Source organism: Orbicella faveolata, unplaced genomic scaffold (assembly GCF_042242905.1).
Source record: "Orbicella faveolata isolate gen_17 unplaced genomic scaffold, um_ofav_v1 contig_46, whole genome shotgun sequence".
NCBI classification, from domain to species: Eukaryota; Metazoa; Cnidaria; class Anthozoa; order Scleractinia; family Merulinidae; genus Orbicella; species Orbicella faveolata.
The window spans coordinates 26188080-26212774 of NW_028301576.1; the positions used below are offsets into that span (position 1 = coordinate 26188080).

Sequence of the window (24695 nt, forward strand, 5' to 3'; positions counted from 1 at the left end):
ACCAACCAAAAGTATATAGCGCTGGCCACCATTTACGCTTCCAACGACGATGACGCGGCTTTCTTCGAAGACTTCTTCGAGCATTTATCAGATTTTCAATGTGAAGTAATTATTGGTGGTGATTTCAACTTAGTGCTTAATTTAGATAAAGACAAGAAAGGTGGCGTCGCAAGAACACACAATAATTCAGTTAGGATCGTTCAGGAATTTATGGAAAACTTAGATTTAATTGATGCTTGGAGAGTGCTACATCCCGATTCCCTAAGATATACTTGGCACCGACGGAAACCCGAAATTCAATGCCGACTAGACTTCTTTCTTGTTAGCCAAAGCTTAATGTGTAATGTCATGCACGCCGATATTTTGACAGGATACAAAACAGACCACTCAATGATCGATATCAGTATAGCTGTTCATTCGAATCCAAGAGGACCAGGCTTTTGGAAACTTAATACTTCTTTCTTGAACGAAATTGAATACGTTAACCAAATAAAATCAACAATCCAAGCTGTTAAAGAAGAATATCAAAATGATGACACTGTGAACCACGCATTATTGTGGGAGATGATAAAAATGAAAATCCGAGAACAATCATTAAAATATGCAGCTGCCAAAAAAGCTAAAATTTTAAAACGGGAAGAAGAGCTAGAAAAAGCAATTAACAACTTGCAAATATATATGGAAACAACAAGCGACGAGGAAAATGCAAAACAAGTTGGGGCTCAGGAATTAGAAAGAAAAAAGGCAGAATTAGAGAATATAATTGAGTACCGCACCAAAGGTGCAATCTTAAGATCGAAATGTAGATGGTATAACAAGGGAGAAAGAAATACAAAATACTTTTTAAACATGGAAAAAAGGCACTACAAACAGGGAGTAATAAGTCAGCTAAAAATTAATGATGATGAAACAGTAAATACTGACAAAGAAATTCTAAATCAGTGTGAATCCTTTTACAGAAATCTATATAGCTCCCATATGAATATCAACGACACTTATGTTAATGACATGTTTTTCGACGAGAATAATACTAAGGTACTGAACCCAGACGATCAAATGTCATGCGAAGGCCTGCTGACCAAAGAGGAATGTTTACAAGCCTTAAAAAATACAGAAACAAATAAAACACCAGGCTCAGACGGAATACCTGCCGAATTTTATAAAGTTTTCTGGAACGATTTGTCGGATTTACTTGTTAATTCGATTAATTTTGCATATCAAACAGGTCAATTTTCGGTAACCCAGAGACGTGGAATCATTAAATTAATCCCCAAAAAAGATGCAGAACCATACTTTATTAAGAACTGGAGACCAATAACTCTTTTGAACTGCGACTACAAAATCGCGACCAAAGCTATTGCAAACAGACTAAAAAAAGTTCTACCGAACCTTGTAGATAATGATCAAACTGGATTTCTTAAAGATAGGTTTATCGGGGAGAATATTAGACTCATTGACAGTATAATTCATTACGCAACAGCTAACAAAGCCCCTGGTCTTTTACTTTTTCTTGACTTCGAAAAAGCATTTGATACAGTAGAGTGGCCTTTCATTCAAAAAACATTTAAATATTACAACTTTGGACAATCACTAATCAACTGGATTAAACTATGCTACCATAACACAGAAAGCTGCATCCTCAATAACGGATGGGCCAGCGACTTTTTTAAGCTCGAAAGAGGAGTAAGGCAGGGTTGCCCCCTTTCTCCATATCTTTTTATTCTCTGTGTTGAGGTTCGAGCGGGTGCAATTAGGAAAAACCAAAATGTCAAAGGCATCTTTGTGAATGGAAATGAAATAAAAATTAGTCAGTATGCAGATGACACCACTTTAATACTCGATGGTTCCAAGGAATCTCTTACATCTTCTCTGCATATATTGGATAATTTTCAACGGATATCTGGCCTTAAATTAAATAACAAAAAGACGGAAGCCCTTTGGATCGGTGCTAATGCCGAAAAAGAAGACAAATTATGCCCAGAAAGAGACCTAAAATGGGTTAAAGGAAAGACCAAAGCTCTCGGAGTATGGTTCTTGACTAATCCTGACCTAACAGTAGAGCTGAACTACAACGAAAAATTGATAAAAATAAAAAATAGCCTAAGCTGTTGGGAGTGTCATCGACTTACCCTTTTTGGCAAAATTACTGTTCTAAAAAGTTTAATTGCGTCCCAACTTGTATACATTTTGTCTCCCCTCACGACTAATCACCGTGTCTTAAGGGAAATCAATAGGCTCTTCTATGATTTCTTATGGAACGGCAAAGGCGACAAAATTAAGAGGGAAGTAATGATTAATGACTATGAAAAAGGCGGCTTAAAAATGATTGATATTGAATCCTTCAATAAAGGATTGAAAACTACCTGGGTCAAAAAATATACTGATGTAAACAATCATGGAAAATGGAAACTTTTTTTTGACTTAGAACTCCGGAACTACGGTGGCAGAGCCTTGTTCAGCGGCAACCTTAGCAAAAAAGACCTGTCAAAGTATGTCAATTTATCCTATCCATTTATTGTGGAAATCTTAAAATATCTGGACTGAAATCACTTACGAGAATAATACAGACCATTTTCGCTCTCAGAGCCTTTGGCACAACTCCCTTATAAGAATCGATAACAGACCAATCTTCTACAAAAAATGGCAGCAAAAAGGGATTAACAGGGTTTCGCATTTGTTGAAAGATTCAGACACCTTCCTATCCTTTTCTGAATTCAAAGATCGGTATGGTATCACTGAAACAAATTATCTTGCTTTTTATGGGCTGTTATCCGCTTTAAAAAAAATCAAAATACCTTTACACAATAATATAAATATACAATACGAAAGCTTTTATACGAAATTTATGAAAGCAAGTAAACCAAGCAGACAGGCCTATAAAAAAATAATTGGTCTTAAACAAAGGTGTCCAACCAAGAGTCAAGAAAAATGGGCTACGGATTGTGCCTTTGAAGCCCATGAACCAATAGACTGGAGTGCGGCGTACCAGCTATCTTTTCAGTGTACAAAATCTATAAAACTAATTGTATTTCAATTCAAATTGCTGCATAGACGACTGGCGACTAATGATTTTCTTAAAAAAGTAGGAATAAAAGATAAAGATCTCTGCAGTTTCTGCAAAACTGAGAAGGAAAGCCTAATTCATCTTTTCTGGTCCTGTAGAGTTGTCTCTACCTTCTGGCAAAACTTTAAGGAGCTTCTTGTAAGCCAAAATCTTGCGTTGAGAACATACAACCTTTCTTTAAATATAGTCTTAGGCCTAAGGCCAGACAAATCAAAGAATAAACAGAAACTTAATTTTAATTTTCTTGTGGCGAGATATTATATATGGTCGTGTAGGACATGCAACTTGCCCCCTGAAATGAAACATTTCTCTGTCTTTCTGGCATGTTACAACAGCCTCAAAACTGGAGCAGCGTCAAATGATAATCTTTAGAAATCTAAGTGGGTGATAATAATAATTAAACGTATCTACCAAGCAACTGTATAAAAAAAAAATGAACAAAACCCTAAGGCTAACACTGTGCATGGATATTATTGTACTGTAGGTCAACCTTAACAAGTGTTGCACTTGTCAGTATTGTAAGTAACGTGTATTGTATGTAAGTAGTAAATAGTCTTTTTAATTAATTAATTAATTAATTGATTAATACAATGTAACTTATTGTAGTGTAAGTAATGTAAGTAATTGTATTGTTAGTAATTATCCAGTAAGTGATGTAGGTAATTGTCCCATAAGTGATGTAAGTAGTTGAACTGTAAGTTGTTTTTTTTCCCTGTGTTTTGCAATAAAAAAAAAAAAAAGGATCTAAAAGGACTTGGTTGCAGCCAGGTACCGGGCACCACTTCTTTCGCTCGCCCTTCTGAGGTCGGCGGCCTTTCCTCGTTTGCAAGTTTCCACGCTGCTGCGGGCCAGCACAGACGATTGTCAACATCTTCTCGACTTCATTTTCGTCCACCTCGCGTTTTCGTACGTGGGTTTGGAGATGTCGACGAAGGTCACTGCCGTGGAATGAGCACTTTGGCACAGGGCAGGCGTACTTCTTGTGGTGGGATCAACCTTTGCCTGGTGACGACTTCAGAATGAGGCTGTCTTTGCCTTCTTCGGGGAAGTCTTGATTGGTGGTGAAGGCGAGCGCTTCCTTTTAGGATGATCGTCCGAAGAGGAACAGCTTTTGGAGGAAGAGCCTTCCGGATGGTACTCGTCACCGCAACCTTCGCTGTCGGAAGCATTGCTGTCTTCTGCTGCTTCGTCGCTGTCTTCTGCTTTTTGCTGCCTTCTTTTTCAAACCGATGAAGGATCTGTGTGGCCCAAGTTAATTCAACAACGTTGTCCAGCAGCTCTTTGGCAAGGTCCGGGCCACTTAGGATGCTGTCTACGTCTGGCAGACGGTCAAAGAGACAGAAGTAGCTGTGGATGATATGCTGTATCACAGTTCTCGCTATTTCTTCTGCTGAATCGAGGTGCAGCCTATTGGCCGCCTCGGTGAAAAAGATAGTGTCTGTTAGCTGCTGTTGCAAGGCCTCTTTAGATGTGGTGGCTGGATTGAAGCGAGGCGGACACTCGTACGTAAAGCCACGATCTATGCCCAGATGTTTCAGGGCCTCCTTCTCTCCAGCTGAAGCTGTTTGCAGGAGCTTTTTGACATTTGGCAAGGAGCTCGCCATTTTGTAGATTGTTAAACCAGTGTCAAAAAGGCTGAAAATAATGTTAGGAATGGTAACTAAACCCAGCGGCTGACGGTACTTATAGACATTGTAGTGAGAAGTGAAACCAACAACCTAGACGAAGAGCCCTTAGCCTAGCAAGTTTCAACTCAAACTGTCAAATCTTCTTAAACTTTAGTTGTGAACACTTTAACTGCTTCTGGTGCTCTGGCACTTACATATATTCTAGTGGAGAGCGAAACCAACAACCTAGACGAAGAGCCCTTATCCTAGCAAGGACATAACTCTCAAGCTTCAACTCAAACTGTCAAATCTTCTTAAACTTTAGTTTTGAACACTTTAACAGCTTCTGGTCCTCTGGCACTTACATATATTCTAGTGCAGAGTGAAACCAACAGACGAAGAGCCCTTAGCCTATTCTACAAACCCTGTGAATTTGAAACACTGGCACAATATCCTCTAAGAGTTATAAGCAATTAAAGTTACCCTCATTTTCACGTTCAAAAACTGCTGAGGGCGTGGTACCAACAAACTTGTGTCCGCCATTTTGTATAAAACTTTAACCGCTAATAACTTTGCGAGGATTTTATCATTTGCTACCAAATTTGGCATGCACGTAGCCTATGTCAAGGCCTATCCGACGCTACAGTTTGCTGGCCAAATGGTTAAAACCTCATAAAGTTATTAAGGTGTAAAGTTTCGACACAAATGACATCATAACTAATCAACAAAGGAACCGATTTCCACAAAATCAACACCAAACGGTTCCTTACAACATCAACAAGCATGATATAACATCAAAACATCAATAAAAGGTCCTCCAGTTCTAATAACAAGGTCCTTCAACAACATATTGGTCAAGATAGCACCCTTAAACTTTGACCAAGCCTGCGCAGAGGCAACCGTTTTTTATTGGAAGAAAATGTTCAAGAAAGGTCCCCGAGCACCTTAGACACCTCTTCCGATAGTTGGATTGCCTCTGCCCAGTGTTGTAAGGGTGCCAAACAGCAAAAATAACGGAGCTCAAAAAGCGTGTACTCACCATCCAAGGCTTGTCTGTAATGAGGGTTTTGTAGGTCCACAAGGCGTACTTGCGCGTTACTTGGTCTCCTGGCCCCCCTTCTGGTTTTGATCTTTTGCTCAACTTTCAATGGGTTTTCAAGGGTGAGTCAAAACTAATGACATCATGGTATAACCCGCAACAAGACCTTTCTATTGGTGTAAAAATCTTTCAAAAAGATTAAAACCACAAGGTTTAAAAGTTACAACTAGAAAAACGGGATTCGCCCCCTTAAAAAACCAAACACTGCTGGAGGAATGAAAGGCATAAAAAGATTACATTTTAACCAATCACCATGAAACTTGCTGAGCGTTAAGCCACATAATGAGGTTACAATTGTGATAAGTTTCAAGTCTAAACCCTGAGAATGAAGCATTTTGTGCAGTAACAATTTTGCAAGGTAATTGCGGTCTCCTGGCCCCCCTTCCAGTTTAGAACTTTTCCTGATTTTGAATCGGATTTTGAGGGTCAGTAAAAAATAATTATACCATTTTATAACCCTAATTGAGACCTTCCTATTGGTGTAAAAACCACGTAAAAGTATTGAAACCACGCTGAGTATTAGTTGAAATTAGGGAAGCGGGATTCGCCCACCTGTTCCAAGAAATAATTTCTACCAATAAAACAATCATAAAACAATTAAATTTTAACCAATCTTAATGAAACTTTCTACACTATTAGGTTAGGTATTAGGTTACATTTGTAGGAAGTCTCATGTCTTAACCCTAAAGAAAAAGCATTTTATTAGCTAAAGCGTTGATCACCTTCTTTTTTCATGAAAACACAATTTGCACATTTTGCAAGTTAATTGCGCCGTCAGTTTGCTATGAAAAAGTTTCACAAAAATATATGTCTTGTAGCATTAACCTGTCTATCTAATATTAAAAAAAACAGAGCAAAAAATGGAAACTGATATGTTTTATGGTACTTTTTGTAAAGACCCCTCTTGAGTGGTGATTTGCCCCCGTAATACACAACTTTCACTGTAATTTATTTCTGCTAGTTTAAAAGATCAACAACGAGAATGGTGCTGTTTCAAAGACCTATAACGGACAATATTTACTATGGGAAAAGAAATTGGAAGAAGGATATTAAAAAGATTTCAGAGTCCACCAAAAAATGGTAGTATCAATTTCCCCTTAGATTTTTGATGCAATTTAAAGAGTTGAAATATTCGTAAGTACCTAACAATTGAGTCAATTGACGTCATTTTTTCAGAATCAGATTAACATTCAGATATCTACATTTGAGATACTTAGTTTTTGCCACTTGTGGTTTTGTAACTGAGTCAGCCTAAGATTAAAAAAACAATTTTTTTCAAAGTCATTTTAGTATTAAGTTTTTAGTAACTTAGTATTAATGACCCTACTGTATGAAAGATAATTGTTTGTAATGTTTTTAAGTACAGAAATAAGTATTACATGAATTTCTTTGCATATGGTATAATTGTTAACATGTAATAATGAAAATTGAATTTTTTGAGAGTTTTTAAAAATGAGCATCCTCACCCCCTTTGTTAATGGTTTTTGCTCCACTGTCAAGCAGCTTTTGAGGGTTAGTCTAAAGTAAGGACATCACTAAGATTGCCTCATCAAGACCTTTCTATTGGTATATAAAACATTTAAAAATGTTGAAACCTTCATGCTAAAAAAAAAGAAAAATGTAAAACTGTTGGCTGGAGGATTCACCCCCCTAAATCTCAGAAAGAGACACTAGGTCAGAAAAAAATTCGTAAAAAATTTAGATTTCAGCCAATCTCAATGAAACTTGGCACAGACTTAGCCAAATAGTTAAGCAATAATTGTGCCAAATTTCAAGTCTTAACCCTCAATATTAAGCGAGATATACTCTCTTAAGTAAAAAAGTAAAAAATTTAAGAAAAGTCCCTCTGATCTAGGGTTCATCTGAAAAGTGACCACTATACCCCAACTACATTTTTTTGGCAAATCCAATTTTCTTAGATCACCATGGCGGGTTAGGCTAGGGTTCGACTGTGGAGACCTTTGGGAACTAATCTAAGGAATGCTTGCGAAATTTCGGCGCTTTTCGAGCTAATCCAGCCGATTCTCCCATGGTTGCACCTGGCCCCCCTCTTCCAACTTTGTCTTAACATAACTCGGAGGGAATTAGACCAAATTGATTCAGATTTTTTTAGAAATATAGAACAGACACTGCTCTTTAATCTAATACAATTTTTGACCAATAAGAGTAAATTGGCACTGTAAAATAAGCATTTGGGTTAGAGGGGGGCAAATCACTGTACGGATGGATCTAATTAGGGTCGACACCACCTATTGCCTTGACTTTCTGCTCGTACTGACAGGCTTCTTTACCCAACGTCCTGTCCAGCCACAGACATTGGTCCGTCACCCAAGTGAATTCCTTGTACATGTTTCCTGTGACATAGGCTTTACGCAACTTTGCTCCATTCCATGTTGCCTGAAGTGAAATTAGGGTGGCTGGGGCTAGCATGTGTTTTTTGACTTCAGTGATTTCCCTGTTGCGTACTGCAAACAACTGCCTTTGTCATTTTACTGCCATCCCAAGTCGATCGATCCAATGATTCCAGCATTTTAACCGCTACCTCTCGATCTTGTTGGAGGCATTCAAAGAGCCTACTGTTCTGCATGATAATGCACGACATTTCGTGCAAGTCAGCATGTAAAGTTGGCCTCCAGCACAATACCTCTGCGTTCTTTTCATCCAATTTGAGCTCGCAAACCTTGGATATTTCATTGATGGGTTGCATCAACTTGCCAAACTCCATGTCTGCCAGTTGGTCGTCTACCCGGGCGATCTTCATCACAATTTCCTCTGTCAAAGCCGCTCCCTGGTGCATGGCCTTCACATGTTCAATGGCATCGTGTCAGTTAGCAAATCGATTGGGGCAATAGTAAAAAGGTTCTCCGGGTCTGTTCTCTAGGACAAAAGTGCACTGAAATGGGAACCCCACCATAGTTACAATGGAACTCCCTCTCATGTCTTGGACTGTCGTGACCTGTAAGTCGTTCTAGTTCCAACAACGATTTCACCCACTACGGTTTTGAAGGGCCACTCAGGTCTTCTTGCAGGTCAAACTCACTCAATACGGGTGGCGCAAACGTTCGTTGATTGTCATTGCTATCTTTTCGCGTAATATTGAGGAAGAACATGAGTTCGTCGCTGCCCTTCACAGCCGTGGCGTGTCGCAGGTTGTTCAACATTCCCCTTTCTTTGGATCCATCACGATGGCCTTCCACTCACAGCATCTTTTCCACAAGTTGTACCAACAATGAGGTGACTTGCATCATTCCGTTGTGCTCCCAAATGATGTCTTTGGCACGGGGCACAAGCCCAGTAATTTCTCAAACAATAGGACCGGCACCGGACGTGCCCACAAATTGTTGGATGGGGTATCGACTTTTGGTCCCATAGACTTGACTGGCCTTGTACAACCTGTTGGCGAGGACATGATCCAACAGGGCTTCTGGTGTAAACACACCAAAATTCTGCAACGGCCCGCCTCCTTTCGGTCAACCGGGGTTCACCTTGCCATTGCACTGACATCACTTTGTTCCATTGAATGGCGGCTCACCTCCTTTCCTCTTATACACTTCGGATGATGTCCCACTACGTCATCGCTTACATTGTCGCTTACATCACCGCTTACTGCTTACGTCACGCTGATGTCACGGCATTCTAGCAACGAAGACATAAAGAAGGTGGCCGTCCCCGGCCTTTTCAGTTCTAAGATGCCAGCAAGAGAGAAAGAGAGAGAAGATAGAGAAAGAGAGACAGAGAAGAAAGAGCATGGACAAAGTCCAAGACGCAAGTGCCATCAAAAGGGAGCCCATGGATGCGGAGACAGGAAAGACCACGGACTAAGTCCAAGACACAAGTGTCATCAAAAGGGAGCCCGTGGACAGGAAGACGGGACCGTGACAACAAGAACACGCGAGTGCCAGTGTTCAAAGGACGTTGAAGTGCGCCGCTAGCAATGGACGCGACGGTGGAAACGATGGAAACCATGGCCCCAGCGAGTCAAAGAAGCCCAGAGCCAAAGCAAACAGAGACCTCTCGCACTCTTTGCGGAATTTGACAAGGAGCTCGACAGATTGAAGGAGGGATGGGACCGGGCCTCTACCAAGGGTCGAGAACTGTCGACTCTGTTCCGAGAAACCTATGATGGCATTCACAAAAAACTTAGGCCTGATGCCACAGAGTACCTGAAGCTGACCAGGAAGAACAGGTCGAAGGTCGGGATAGGAGAGTGCCTGGGGGAATTTAGGGAGAAGTTGACGACCTGGATGAGACGGTTGGAGACTTTTAACACGGTGACGTGAGAAGCCCTTGCACTCGTGTGCAGTCGCGACTGCGAGGAAGACATGCTGCAGCAGATGGAAGAACGTGCTGAGCGATTGCACAAATTGCGAGAAAGCTAATGAATGTGAAACTATGACCGAGTCGAACTTGTAATCTGGATTGTCAAAAAAATCACCTGTTGTAGTAAAACAAAAGGGGCTGATGAATAAAGACATATGCGTTTTGAGTTTTGAATCTTTTGTGCATATATCTTTGTTTTGTTTTGTTTTCATCGATGAGAACTCCCAGATATGGCTGGGTATTGGGTGGCTATATCTCTTAGTGATTCGTGACAATCGGCGATCAGTGCACTCTTGCAGCCACATCCAAGCCATGTCAGAGTGTTTGAAACTGGTGTGTTGTATCAAAAGTCTTTTGCCCCGTATACTTTCTACAGAGCGTTCTTTGTACAGAGAAACAATTCATTCACTGTTTATTCATTGAATGTATGTATATGTGTATGTACATATTATATATATATTATATTATATATATTATATATAATATATATAATGTATATATAATATAAATGTGTATAATTAACATATAGAATACATATATAATATTTATATACATACATATTCGTGCTAAACCTTCAGGACTGCACTGATAAGGCCCAGAAGGCAAAATGGTACTATATGTAGTTCTGTTGTTGTTTGGCATACAAGACTTTACTTTCATGTTCAAATCGAACCCTCCCTTCCTCCCTCCCTCCCTCCCTCTCTAGGGATGAGTCACTGAATACCGGCACGCATGGCTTAATTTCCGTCCTAGACTGTTTTTTTTGGCACCGCACCGTCTGCACAGCAACGGTTTAACAGACAACACAGAACAAAGAGAGCACAAAGTCCAAGACGTTACATGACACAAGACCTTTATTTTTTTTACACCTTCACCGACCCCAAGTTAACATCTATTTATCTTCGCTGCATCTAACCTAAAAAAACATATCTTACAAAACGACGTTTTAAAATAATCAGAGGTCAAATTGCATCACAAAAACGATTTTACGTGGTTCATTCCCTTAATCACCTTGTCTCTGGTGTGTCCGAGAAACACGAAACGCCAAACGTCAGTCTCTACGTCCTCGTACTCGCCTTGGATGCCCCAACAGTTCCTTACTACTCACCCCAGGCCTCACATCTTTTTCAGATCCTCCTCCACCTCTATCGTGTGTCCCTCGTGTGTTTCGGTTTTCATCAGGTGGAGTGGTCCTCCGCAACAGCGTCTTTCCTGCTTACAACAGTAGCAATTGCTCATGGCAATTCTAGACCTAGAGTGGGTAAATAAAAAAAAGACAAAAAAATATATGAATAATGTCCATTACATTTGTGAAGGATGGTCGGTCGATCGGTCCATGAACAAGCAAATTTCATGGATGGAATAGTAAAATTTTTGACAGTAAATGATTTTTTCCCCCAATCTACATGTAGCTACAAGTGGTTTCATGCTTTTGTTTTTGTGTTCTTGGCAGTGCAAATATTTAAAAACATACAGAGTATATACGTGTAGTGAAAGCCAGGCAAGAGTTCCTACCGAGGATATTTGAAATTAGTTATTGCAATTTAGACTTCATTGTTTGGTTCAATAACAAGCTCTTCAAAAAATGTCAACGTCTGATTGAAAGGATTGGATTTTAATAATTGTATGGAGATAGCCTTTTATCTATGCTACAAACATACAAGAGCTAATCACTTAAGCAAAATATTAAATCAATATTGAAATAATGCTCTGCCGAGTTTCACCTAACACGTGTAGAACAGAAATACAAGTATCGATGAGAACAGAATGGAAAAAAGTTATCATTCTACCATGCCTAATGGTCAATTGTGATATTTTATGTCACGTGCAATAACGGACAGAGCCACATTAAAAATAAGCACTTCTACTTACTCCGTTCTGAAGTTTCCAAAATTGGGACCACGTCTCAACATTTTTGAGCAGTACTGGCAGAGACTTTTGCAACGCCAGCAACGGGCGAACAGTGAAGTTTTAACCCTGTCTTCTTCCTCGATATATTTTTCATGCTTCTCAACGAGAGGGGATGGCACTGTTGGGTTACGGTCCTCCCTGATCAATTGCTTTTGTTTGAGGGTTTTTATTCTAGAAGAAACTAGCGTCAACAGCTGACTGGTTGCTTCTTCACCTGGTTGCCATCCTCCCAACCTTGAGGGAGATATTTCCCCCAGTTTGGTTTGTAGTTCTGCATTGGCCGTTCACATGAGTTGTCCGAAGAAGGCACTGACACCTTCTAACACTGGGTCTCCTCAAACCTTATGGACCGACTGTAGCCTGGACTGGCAAGAGAAAGAAAATATGGCCACGTCAAGTAAATCGGTGATGTCTTCTGGAAGACGCTTCTTTGAATCGGATTATTTTCCAGAAGGACGATCGCTCAACTGATTCGAACAGGATGCCATCATGGATTCTGATAAAATTAATACAACAGCACCTCGTGTTCATTTCTCGCATTGACGTGCGAATTACGAAAGTGCACATCTGATTGGTGCAGCGACTGGTGCTGGAAAACGTCACCACCAAACATGGTGTGTTGGTGTGACAGCCACTTCAAATACCATACCTTCAGGACATTATTCAGTATAGATTTGTTCGTCATGCCTTCGAGCAATCCACTGTCATTTCTGCGTCCTCTTTATGACATTGCTGTATGGCAATTTCTGCTTATGTTGGGCTGTGTTAGTGAGCGCTCGCGTACTGGTAAACCTGATCACGTGAAGTTTACTTATGGTATGCACGAGGTGGTTGCGAATTTCCTGTGCAAGCTGTTGGAAGTGCAAGCCTTTAGCCATTTGCAACAAAAATTGCTGGAGACAGAAGCTCAGGTAGCCACTGGAAATTGGGTACTTGGAGGACAAGCCACCAAAGAATTGGTTCAATGTTGCCAGGATCAATGGAAGAGGAAGAATCCTTGCCTTAGGGAAAGTGCCACTGCCTACGCGGTTAATGATCCATTGACTGTCGCCTGGTACGACAACATTCCATTATGTTACAATTGTGGGATTCCCTGTCCAAATTGTAGGGAGGAATTGGGCAAAGAAGTACCGACAGAAATGTCCGCGTTGCGGGCGTTGTTGTCTTATGAAGACATTCACGCTTCTAACACAGGAGAAGATGACGACGATCCAAATGCCATGGCAGAGGATCAGGGTAGCCCTCCACTTTCCGGTTCCTGATCCTCTGCAATGGCATTTGGATCAGGAACCAGAAAGTGAAAGGCTACCCGCAAGGGACAGCGAAACACCACCAACACCACAACCACGAATGCAATTACGGCCAAGAAAAGCTGCAAAACTAAATTAACTTGCAAACTTCAATGGGAAGGGATAAGCGAACGAAAGGAACAATGGTAATAATTGGTTTCTGAATATTCAAAATTGTTGCTTTACTCAATTCCCCTGAGCTGTCGACAGCTTAACTATTACAGAGGTCCAGTCAAGTTGAATTTCGCTGGCTTCAGGAGCATGAGAGGAAATATATGTACCCTTATTTACGCAGTCATATACATTTAGAGTTCCTCGTTATGTTACTGTTTGGTTTATCTTTCCTAATTTATACATGTATATAGGGTTTTTCTGTGCTACGGGTATGGTCAATTTATTTGCTGTATTCACCCATGCAGGCATGTGGAATAAGACCCATATTACACCAACCCTGAATCAAAAGTTTTTATATTTACAACTAGGAAACTAGAGCGGTTTTCAGTTGAGTGTCGAAAGTAATTAGCCAATTACTTTGGTTTTGGTTTTACTACAGTTTGAGATTAACTGAGAAGTCTAATTGGTAAGTAATTGGTTTTGGTTTTGGTTTTACGACACTCAATTGAAAACCGCTCTAATTTTAACGTTGCTGTTTACAAGAAAATTTAAATTTTGAATACAAAAGGGATTCCCAAATTACAAGTTGGCTGCTTAGGGGATTAGCAATCATTTTCAAATGCTAGAGAAGGCCACTTACAAGAAAGGCTGCAAGAAGAGCTTTGACTGTATTAGGAAATAAATGTAATAGCAAAACACGGCAAATGTTCAGATGTAAAACCAGAGATTGAAACTTTATTGCATATGTGCTGGAACAACAGCATTAACCCTATAATATCGATATACTGATCTTGGTATTCATTTTATAACTTTACACTGAATTATGTACATTTGATTGTTAAAAAAAAATACACCACTTGAATTTTGTCTAAAATAGAATAAATTTCTTGTATGATCCCTCAAAACATTGACATGTGATGGTCATAAATTATACTCATATATTATACAATTATAGCTTCTTATTAATTTTCATCAAGATCTCAACTGCCTAGTGGTAAAGTATTTGTAAGAAAATGTTATGTTGGATAAAAGTTATCAGGATTTTATTTAATTCAAAAGCATCCAACCTCAATAATTAAAAGTTTTTCAATTATGTGATTTAGGTTTCTCTACAGGAATACATATCATTTGTAGAAGAAATAAGAGTTAAAGGTGGCTCAAAACAGTTTCCAGCACTTTCGAAGACTTAAATTTTGATGGGTCATTATAACCGTTTTTTATCAATTGATGCTACAATCGTGGTAACAAAAAACTGCCTCATCATTGGTAAACACGTAATTATTTTCATGACACAACAGATTACTATTGCAAATGTATAACCTGCTAAAAGCAACCTTAATTTTAGCTTTAAGGGCATATAATTCAAAAACTGCGTGGTGAAATATTTTTATATTGTCAAATTTTGAATAGCAGGATAAGATGCAGCTTTTGTAAAAGTTTTAAAAAATACTGTACATAGGGTTTTAGGCAACCTTGGTAACCTATTGTTACATGAAAATGATTGTAACATGTTCACCAATGAATGGGCAGTTTTGTGTTACTGTGATTGTAGCATCAGTTGATAAAGAGTGGTTAAAATGATCCATCACAAAGTGCTGGAAACTGTTTTGAGCCACCTTAAATTAGTAATAGTTGTCCTGGGTAATTAATCATGGAATCTTTCTGTTGCTATTTCTTAAGGCACTAATAAAACATGAGAACTGTACATTATGACAAAAACATACTTAAAACAGCTTTGACTGTTACATTCCATTATTGCCACAAAAGTGTTCTGAGACTCCAACAGCCTGAATTACTTTTCCGATATGTCCTCTGTTCACTTACTCCTAAACAAGTTTTCTGAATCAAATGGCCACTAATGTCATCCAGAGATACATCACTGTCAAAGACCAAACAGTTGATTTCCTTGGTTGAAATATCAAAACATTTGAGTTAATAATGTCAACAAGCTATGTCCTAAAAAGGAAAATGACTTTTTTCATTTCCTGCCTACAAAACGTGTAAAATTTATCTATCATTGAATTTTCTTGCTAGTTCTTCAGTTTGAGATATCTATTTCTTTGCAGTTCAACCAAATGGTGTTGGACAAAAAGGAATATAACCTTAATTAGTACAATCCAGTGACAGACTGTAAGGCAAACTTATAATCCAATTGGCATTGCAAGGCAGGTTGAATTTTTGATAGAGTGCCCCCAAGGCACAGGCACTCAGGTAAAATTACAGAAATCAAAACCAAAACAATAAATAATGAACACTTTCAATGAACATTTAGTTGTGAATGAATGGTCTCTGGATTATACTAATTTATTATCCAAGAGGTTTAAACATCCAGAGTTGGTGGTCCAATGCTGGGGTCCCATCATGCTGTTCTTTGATTAGTTCGGCCCTAGCATCTTGAGTGTACAACTCAAAACTATTGGACTTCCTGATCAAATACAAAATAAGTTAAGAAATAATTTAGAATGAAAATTAGCAATGTAAAACGTGAATGACATTCTGATGACTCCATGTCATCATTATCAAATTCAAAATACTTACAACATTTAAAGTGTTAAAGAAATGATGCACAAAATTTGACTGCTTGATCTAACAGATGCTGTTCATTAGGAACATAAAACCAAAACTTAACACACAGTCAGATTCAGGTCTTGCCAAACTCTTGACATTACAATTGAATACTTTAACACCCATTTAATTCCCCAACTATTATCACACCATTTTTACTATTTATATTTACTCAATTCCATCATGTGTTTCGAACTTGATAATGATGACATGGAGTCATGGTAACGTCGTTCACTTTTTACATTGCTAACTCTCATTCTAAAGTGCTTTAAAGAGCCTTTATAAATTATTAACAAGTTTTCACATTTTCAACAAAAACGTGACAAGAATAATTCCCCTTTTAAAACAATTTATGGATTGAGAATGAACACAAAGATATCAAGAGCGCTTCAACCCCCAGTTGGTGGCAAAACTGTCTTGAGTTTGCAAGTTTGTTTTTTTTTGTAGTTATTGCCAATCCTACAAGCAACATTATTTTGCTCTTCTTTAGAAAAGATCAGAAGACGGTCACACAGGGGTTCTCTGGCACAGTTCACAAATGGATAATTAAAAGTAGAGAATTGTGGATAAAATACTTTCCTTTTTCCAGGTCATACAAATCCTTCAGGTCATGAATCACAAAGAAAAATTTCTTAAAATTTGCATTTCACAGAAACTAAAATCAGCTGCTACATCACACATCACAGGAATACCCCTGTACTATACACATGTAAGAACAAAGTACTTTGCTGATGTCTGTCTCATTGTACTAGTACTACCCTGATCAAGGTAAAACATAGAAAATCACAGTTATGAAGGTTTGGATACCCAGTCTTAATTAGCATAGATTTTGATGATTTCACTGTCTATCATGTTTGATATATTACTGTCTCACATACCGTCTGCCAGCCCTTTTGATGGTGCTATCATCAGCTCCACAGCGGGCAGCCCATTGGGCTGCTGATCTTCTTATGCTATGAGTAGTAAAATCCTTTTCAAAAAGTGTCTTGGACATCTAAAGGAGAATTAGGAAAGCCATCAATAATACAAAATAAACTACGGAAACAGTACAGCTCTTATGATCAAAGAGAGATGGCACATTTTACATCATTGAACAACTTTTTGTAAAAATGATTCACAACTATAAATGGCAAACCAATTATCAGGTACGTAAACACAATGGATAATGATTTTTGTATGGGTGGGCATCAAGTGCCAAATTAAACAACTCAACAGCGAGTTGAGTACCATGGATTTCACTCTAGACACTATGATATTCAATCAATACAAAAACCTGGTCACAGTAAATAATATACCTGGAGAAAGGTTTTCCTGTAGGTTGTGACACCACGAGCTGAGTTCTCATGAACTGCATGGTTGTTTTTAGCTACCCTTGGAAAAAATGAAACCTTTCCTAATACCTGCTTGAGACCCAAAAAAAAATCAAGAGCTATTAATTAAATAGATGCCAAGATATGCTGCTCAAAATATCTTCAGAACGTAGAGAGAAAAGAGCTCATTTACCACAGTTAAAGGAACTCTAGTTCCACTTTTAATACTGCGAATAAGGTTAAACTTAACAAATAATCCACCAACCTGTTATCAACAACCACACAAGAAGAGCGGTTACGGGACATAACTCAGGGTTCAATGGGTTAGCCCAAAGAGTGAGTGTCACCCCTGAAATGAAAAGATTGCAAAATATTCTCAGTTGAATTAATGACTGCTAAAGATGGTACCATTAAAAGATTGTAGTCTGTTTTGAGAAGTCTAAATTTTAAAAGTGTAAGCATGGGAAGTTGAAAAGAAGTTAGGGAGTACATTTTTTTGGAATAGGTTATAGTTGTAAATCAACTTGGCAATAAATGGTGGTCCTGCACCTTTTTTTTATTACAATTCAGGATTGATTAATGTTCTAAAATATAGTTAATATGACTCACATATTTTGCCTTTGGAGAGTAAGGAAAAAAACACATACATGTACATGTATTCACCATAATATATTCCATGTTCACCATGTTGCAATAACTAAATTTGTGAAGTATAAACCCAATAAATAATCCACCTTTTGCTTTTCGGTCTGCTTTTGACCATGGTAGTTTTATGTCAATTCTCTTTGGCAATTCACCAGAATCAGCTGCAAAATGAAAAGAACCAATTATAACAATGTTGGAAACTTGAAATTACAATCCTGTCAAGGAGCACTTCTAACTGAAATACTCTCAAGCTAAAAATCTATGTCATAAACTCACAGTTTTGCTGCTAAATGCTTTCTCTGGCAGATTAAAAAATGATACAAATGGCCATTGCACATTCCAGAAAAGATTACTTTCAACATTGAGCCTTCTGTAATACCTGCAAAGTTGGCTGGCAATTTCAAATGCCTCACTTTTAATCTGAGTGGTTCCTCCCCTCTTAGGAACACGGCGAAAGAAAACAATGTTATGGTCCAGAGCCACATGCCACGCATACCCTGAAAAAGCAAGCAGAGTTTACATACCAGTAAATCAGAAATGTATTAATATGATGTAAACTCTAATACTGGTACCCTATATTCTATACTGATTTGCATAACATACATATAGTAAACATACAAAAACTTCCTGATCAGTTTTCCTAACAACTGGGTTGTTTGAAAATTTAAAGTAGACCATTGTTTGTTTGTTTGTTTATTTTTTTTTAAGGTACCCTGCTGGATATCAAAAGAAATAAATTACGCACAAAGGATGAGCAGCTGGAGCAGCTAGTAGCTATAAGTACTATTGATATTGTCTGGCATTTAACATAATCAAATGTACAATGTTTAAGAAATAGAAAATATGTACCATGTTTCTATCGAGTTATAGAAACACGAGTGGAAGTTTGGGAGAACAAGAAATGCTGTGGGAACACGAGCCGCAGGCGAGTGTTTCCTCAGCTTTTTCGAGTCCTCCCAAACTTTCACGAGTGTTTCTATAACTCGGTATAAACATGGAGAACGTTGTCTATTTCTTTTAGAAAACACCGTGATGAAAAAAATGGAGAACAGCTTGTTAACTTTGATTATCAAAGTGTAAATGCTCTTTGCTCGCACCATCCATACGTCAACAGCTCGTGCTAGTTCTGTGTTTCCATCGAGTTATAGAAACATGATTTTTAACCAATTAGCGCACGTGTTTTCTTAGGACTGTTTTCTAAATTCATAATTAGTCTATAATTATCCTACCTCTATCGTTTTTAAGCAGTATGTGCGCATGCGCAACAGCTTCTGTAGTGAAAATGGGGGTGCCCTTTTGGGCTCATATGGCATCCGACCTTGGCGTGTATCAGCCTTTGTTGGCCTAGCTGACCTTTTCACTAGTTGCTTTATGGTCTGTTTGACATCTATATATATCAAGACACAACAAAAATTTTATGCTCCTTACAATTCAATTTTAAAAGTATTTATTTTATAAGTACTACGCTGTTGAAGTAGCTTGTGAAAAAGGATAATCCGAAGTGTTATTAAAGTGATGTATTAAGATAATTAGTAAGATAATTATTATTCAATGCATATTCCTCTCTCTTTTACTGGGAAATGGCCATGAGACCATAAAATGATCTGCAAAAACCAAAATGCTTACAAATAATGGTCTGTTTACGCCCATTACCATCTGACAGTGATTTGCTACATATAATATTCTGCTCAAGTGTACATGTGTCCTGTCCTGTGAAAAATGGCCACTAACTGTGGTTCCAGAGTTTTCAGAAAACTATTTGAAAATAACACTAGTACGATGAAAAATACAAGATCATTTAGGACATTAGAATGACAAAACATTATGTTACCAGGGCACTCCATTGGATTTCCCTTTGGGATGATCGTCTGAATCCCATTTACAACTTCCACTTTTTGGCTGTATGGACCAGTGTGACCAAAGGCATTAAACCAGTACTTAAATGCAGCAGCATGACCTCTTATCGCTGGAGGCTTACAGCGACGGCAACGTAAGGTGCCCAACTTCTTCCCCCTAGTTTCACGCATCATCTCTGAAAGAAAAGTGGAGAATCAAAAATAGCAAGGCATCTCTGATGTGCATAACATAGTATCGTGTAACACCCCGTGTGCACTGGTTCTACCTAATTCCTACTGAGACATCATGGTACAAATCTCTATTTAGACATGGTCATGCGTGAACAACTTGACATGTGTAGTTTCACTTCGGCAGCAAAATTTCTGCCAACTTAAGCTGAGTTCCTTTTGCTACAGTTTTGGCAATGTGAACATCATTCTGAACAATCAAAACCCTACTACAGGCCTTTGACTTTCGTCAAGCCAAGATGTTGACTATTTTTAATTTGTGTGCCTACATTCTCATCGATTAAAAGAAGCAAATTCTCCATCGACAGGAGCCAGATGAAGCATTTTTTATTCGACTGTTGCTCTACAGATTTTGGCATGTTTTAACCAGGCAATAGGAATCGATCCTTCATTTCCCTTTACTATGAAATATGAGAATGAATTAATGAAAGACTGGCACAAGAAAGGAAAGATAATGCAGAGACATTCATTCCAGGGTGTAATCAATGTCCCAGCTTTTCAACTTTGGTAACCAAAACCACACTCTCTTGACCAGGGAAGCCGCAATCATTCTGTGTTTTTGAACCTGTTTAAAACTGAAACCACCGGCACTCTTTCTTTCAGGCAAATTCAAACACAAGGTCTACAGGTTACCTCACTCAAGGATTACTCAAGGATTCCACTGCACCACTCACTTCACAGGAGAAATTCTTTATTTCATGCTAAACAGCTTGCTTTGCTTGTAGCATTATATTCGTGGGAGCCTGTTTGCAGGCTAGGGTTAGTGTAGCTAAAATGCTTGTTTTGGGTGTTTACAAAAAATGCTTTTAAGAGGTGATCTTTTCTTCAAAATCCTTGGAGTTGCATAAGCAATAAGCCTTTACAGTCAGGAGTTGACCGAATGACATAGATGTATAGATGTCAGATATATACATGAGGCCTGGTTCATACGTCGCATTTCTGTCGTGTCGAATTAAAGTCAATTATGTGTGGCAGAAATGCGACTCTCGATTCATACATACATACATACATGCATACATACATTCTTTATTCAAGATGCAAAGTTACAAAAGTATACATATAAAAACCAAAGATAAAAAAGAAAAGGCATCTCGAAAAGGAAGTTCTGAGGTAAAATAATATGAGAAATAGAGAAAATATATAAAAACAAAGATCCTTCATTAAACATTCAGATACAATTCATACGTTGCACTTGTCTCAAACTTAATTCAGAATTTATACAGCAGGGTTTGTCAGTCAGCGGGAAATGTTTTAAACATAGAGTATTCGACAAAGTAGTTAAATTTTGTGAAAATTATCCACGAATGGAACAAGGAGGAAAGCTGACAATGCAGCAGTTTGTTTTGCAATAACTACAGGTTGAATTAGGACGAGAATGGCCAAGTTTCCTCTTTGTCTTTGGCGGGACCAAATTTACGCATGCTCTATACATTAAGATTATGTATGAACTAGATTCGACACGGCGGAAATTGGATGTTTGAATTGGTGACACATTTCAGTCGGATAATGCGACAAGACCAGTTGAACGTGCGGCAGAAATGCAGCAGTCGATTCAGACATTGAATTTCTGTCGAATTTAGTTTGTTGAATTTAATTGGACACGTTAGAAATGCGATGTATGAAATGGCCTGACACAACATTTCACCAATTTTCAAAAACAAGAAACCAACAATCGTTCAATCCTAAAAAAACTTATCAATAATGCCTCTTCTTTTGTACAATAACAACAATATGAGCGGAAAAAATACTCATTACCTCTGACTCAAGTTCAATAACCCGCGTGCATCGATAATTTCTTCTTTGTCAGACGACGAGACACGTTCAAAATCATTGTCTAACATTTCAGAGTACATCTTTAACAGAAGTGGAATTCTCTTTTGTTTGAAGCCAGTGAAACAAAAATATTGGGTTTAATCGATCGCATCAAAACAATATGGCAGATGGTGAATGATTATTACCTCAGTACCAGTTTTCCCCCTCTCTCTGGCGCACGGAGACCTCAACCTTCACTGGTCACACGTCATCGGGTGAAGATTTTGTATGTGCGACTTGGCCTTAACTTCGAAGAAATAACAGATCCTAACCATAACCCTAACAGGTGCGGATCCCCATGTTCATAAATTTTTCGGGCAAAGAGCGCTTATGATTACAACAAAAGTAGTTGGGAGAAAACATTCTAAATGGTAGTCCAGGCCAGAATTGTAGGCTACTTTCTCTCCTCAATATAAGGAACCATTCATTCTGTTTTGGAAAGTCATATAATTATCGTTTAAATGTGTATCGTGGAAATCCACAAGATTACTATTATTTCCATCAGCAAAGCAATGACAAAAGAGCCCAAAAAATGTTCGTACGTGGAATAATCAACTGTTTGTTTTATAAGTTTCTGATTTTACCAGGCTGTCGATCGAGGTTATAGAGTATACGAGGTTTCAGTATTTTGGCTTGATAACAGTTTCATTAGACATGAACAGGACTCACGCTTTCGGGCATTGTGTAATTTTTTTCGGGCAATAGGATCACCGCCCGCCCCCCACCTCCCAAGTCGGAAGGTTCCCCTTCGCCTATGAAGAAAAGATCTAGAAACACCGGAAAACACTTACGCATATAGGTCTGTATTGTGGCGGCTAGAAAGGGTCGTTTGTCAGGCCCAAAAAGTACCGCACCATCCCCGTTGGCCATGGCGAAATTTTCCAGGGCAATGAGCCGCAGCTCATATGTCCTTGCCGTCTTTTCGTCTAGTGCTTGACACTGGTTTTCTGCAGCGAGTCTTGCACCCGCGGCAAGATTTGGGGAAATAAGCGAACTTATGTCGACCTTGCTACCACAACTTTCAATGTACCAGATGACATTGGGACTTCGACCCTTATAATTTGCCTTTTTCGAAGAAGCCATGATCTTTTTAACGTGTACGTGACCAGAACAGGAAGGAAACTTGACGACAATAGACTCGGTCGGTACAAATGAAATTTGAGGACAAGAGCCATGTCTGTCATCGCAGAAAATTGAGTAGTCTAGGATTGGTTCATCTTGTAGGATTCCTACCAGCCCCCTGTGGTATTTTGCTACGCGATACTACGAATTCGATCGTTCCATGTACCTGCTTGTTGCTTGCTCACTTGTTCGCTCATCCAAGACGTTTTCCAAATGATGGTCACGACGATGGGAGTGACCCATTTTTTATACGTGATCGGCCGTGCAGGGCGGCTCGGGCCACTTGGACGTCATTGATATGTCGTGACACTGGTGACAAAATTCACTTTTTAATGAAACGTCATGTTGACGTTACAGCCATGATGACATAATCGTCAACGTCATAACTGTGACGTCAATGACCCCACCCCATTACGTCATCGTGTCTGAGTCCCACTCAGGCGAGGGTGGTGGAAAAAATGGGGGTGTGGAGGACAAGCCAAAGGGTGCCGTGGGACCTGAGTTGTTTGCTAAAACCGGCTCAGAGTTTGCAACACGCAACCATTGACACGCATCGCGTTGTGCCATCTCGCTCCCTTTCCCATTCCATCCTTCCATTTCCCATGAAGGTTGGCCAGTGTCAATTGAGATAAATTCAAGGAGTCTTGACATAACATTACATACACATTTTATTTGCTTGTCTAAACCTACATTTGCCTTTATGTACTTTTTATACATTTTCATTTCGTTGTCTGGATATTACACTATGGATGCTTGTCTCGGCTAACATTCGTGTTTTGCTTTCGCTGTTCACACAACAACAACAAAAAAGAATCACTTTTGACGTTTCTTTGTTCGCGAACAAAAAAGCCACGAATATAATAAATACTGCAACTAAACATGTTTAAACACGAGTACATGAATAGATAATGTAAAGACTGTTCTTAAACTAAATAGTATATGGTCCATTAACGCATTGTGGATCCCACGTAATCTCTCTGGAAAGTCGTGGAGCCCCGTACGCAACGGAGTGAAAGTTGAAAAATTGGCCTGTGTATTTCCAGTTGGACACAGTCGAGAGGTTTTCGGACTGGTCAGTAGAGCTTAAATATCGTGACACCTTTATTTCTACAAGAATTTCTTTGATCGTGTGGAGGCTAAACGATTGACATGTGACCTCATAGCGTTGGCAATATTCGGGCAACGAACCCCAGCCAGGCACCAACTTGCGCAAGGTTGAAACAATACGCAATCGACATTCGGCTCCAGTAGTGGGCCTGTCCTGCCACTCAAACGTTCTCCCATTCTTTCTGCCATTATTGTATCCGACAGTTACGAACAGCTGTGTCACCTCTAAGTTGTTGTCTGAATCACACCATAGTGTTTCAAACAATAGGTGGCACATCTGCAGCCAGCGGTCCAGGGCCTCGTTCGCCTCTTTGGTCCACTGCTGCACACTTGATTCACTTCCGGCAATATTGCCCGCAGCACGTCAGTGTCCAAGGGAACAATGTTCACTGACGTCCCGTGGCAAATGAAACAATTTGGAATACCGATAATATAATATATATAATATAAATATGTATAATTAACATATAGAATACACATATAATATTTATATACATACACATTCATGCTAAACTTTCAGGACTGCACCGATGAGGCCCAGAAGGCAAAACGGTACTATATGTAGTTCTGTTGTTGTTTGGCATACAAGACTTTACTTTCATGTTCAAATCGAACCCTCCCTTCCTCCCTCACTCCCTCTCTAGGG

General features: G+C 39.0%; 2 pseudogenes across 1 annotated transcript; one reads left to right on the forward strand and one right to left on the reverse strand.

Moving 5' to 3' along the window:
* The first annotated feature begins 1257 nt into the window (after positions 1-1257).
* On the forward strand, positions 1258-3780 carry LOC149099232 (uncharacterized; annotated as a pseudogene).
* Positions 3781-14111: 10331 nt separating this feature from the next.
* LOC110057976 (uncharacterized) lies at positions 14112-20006 on the reverse strand (annotated as a pseudogene). Its single transcript, XR_016203850.1, has 8 exons — positions 19756-20006; positions 19154-19311; positions 18304-18421; positions 18014-18085; positions 17545-17628; positions 17265-17369; positions 16848-16963; positions 14112-15829 (listed from the first exon to the last, which is right to left on the reverse strand). The product of XR_016203850.1 is annotated as an uncharacterized LOC110057976 (transcript).
* Between the last annotated feature and the right edge of the window lie 4689 nt (positions 20007-24695).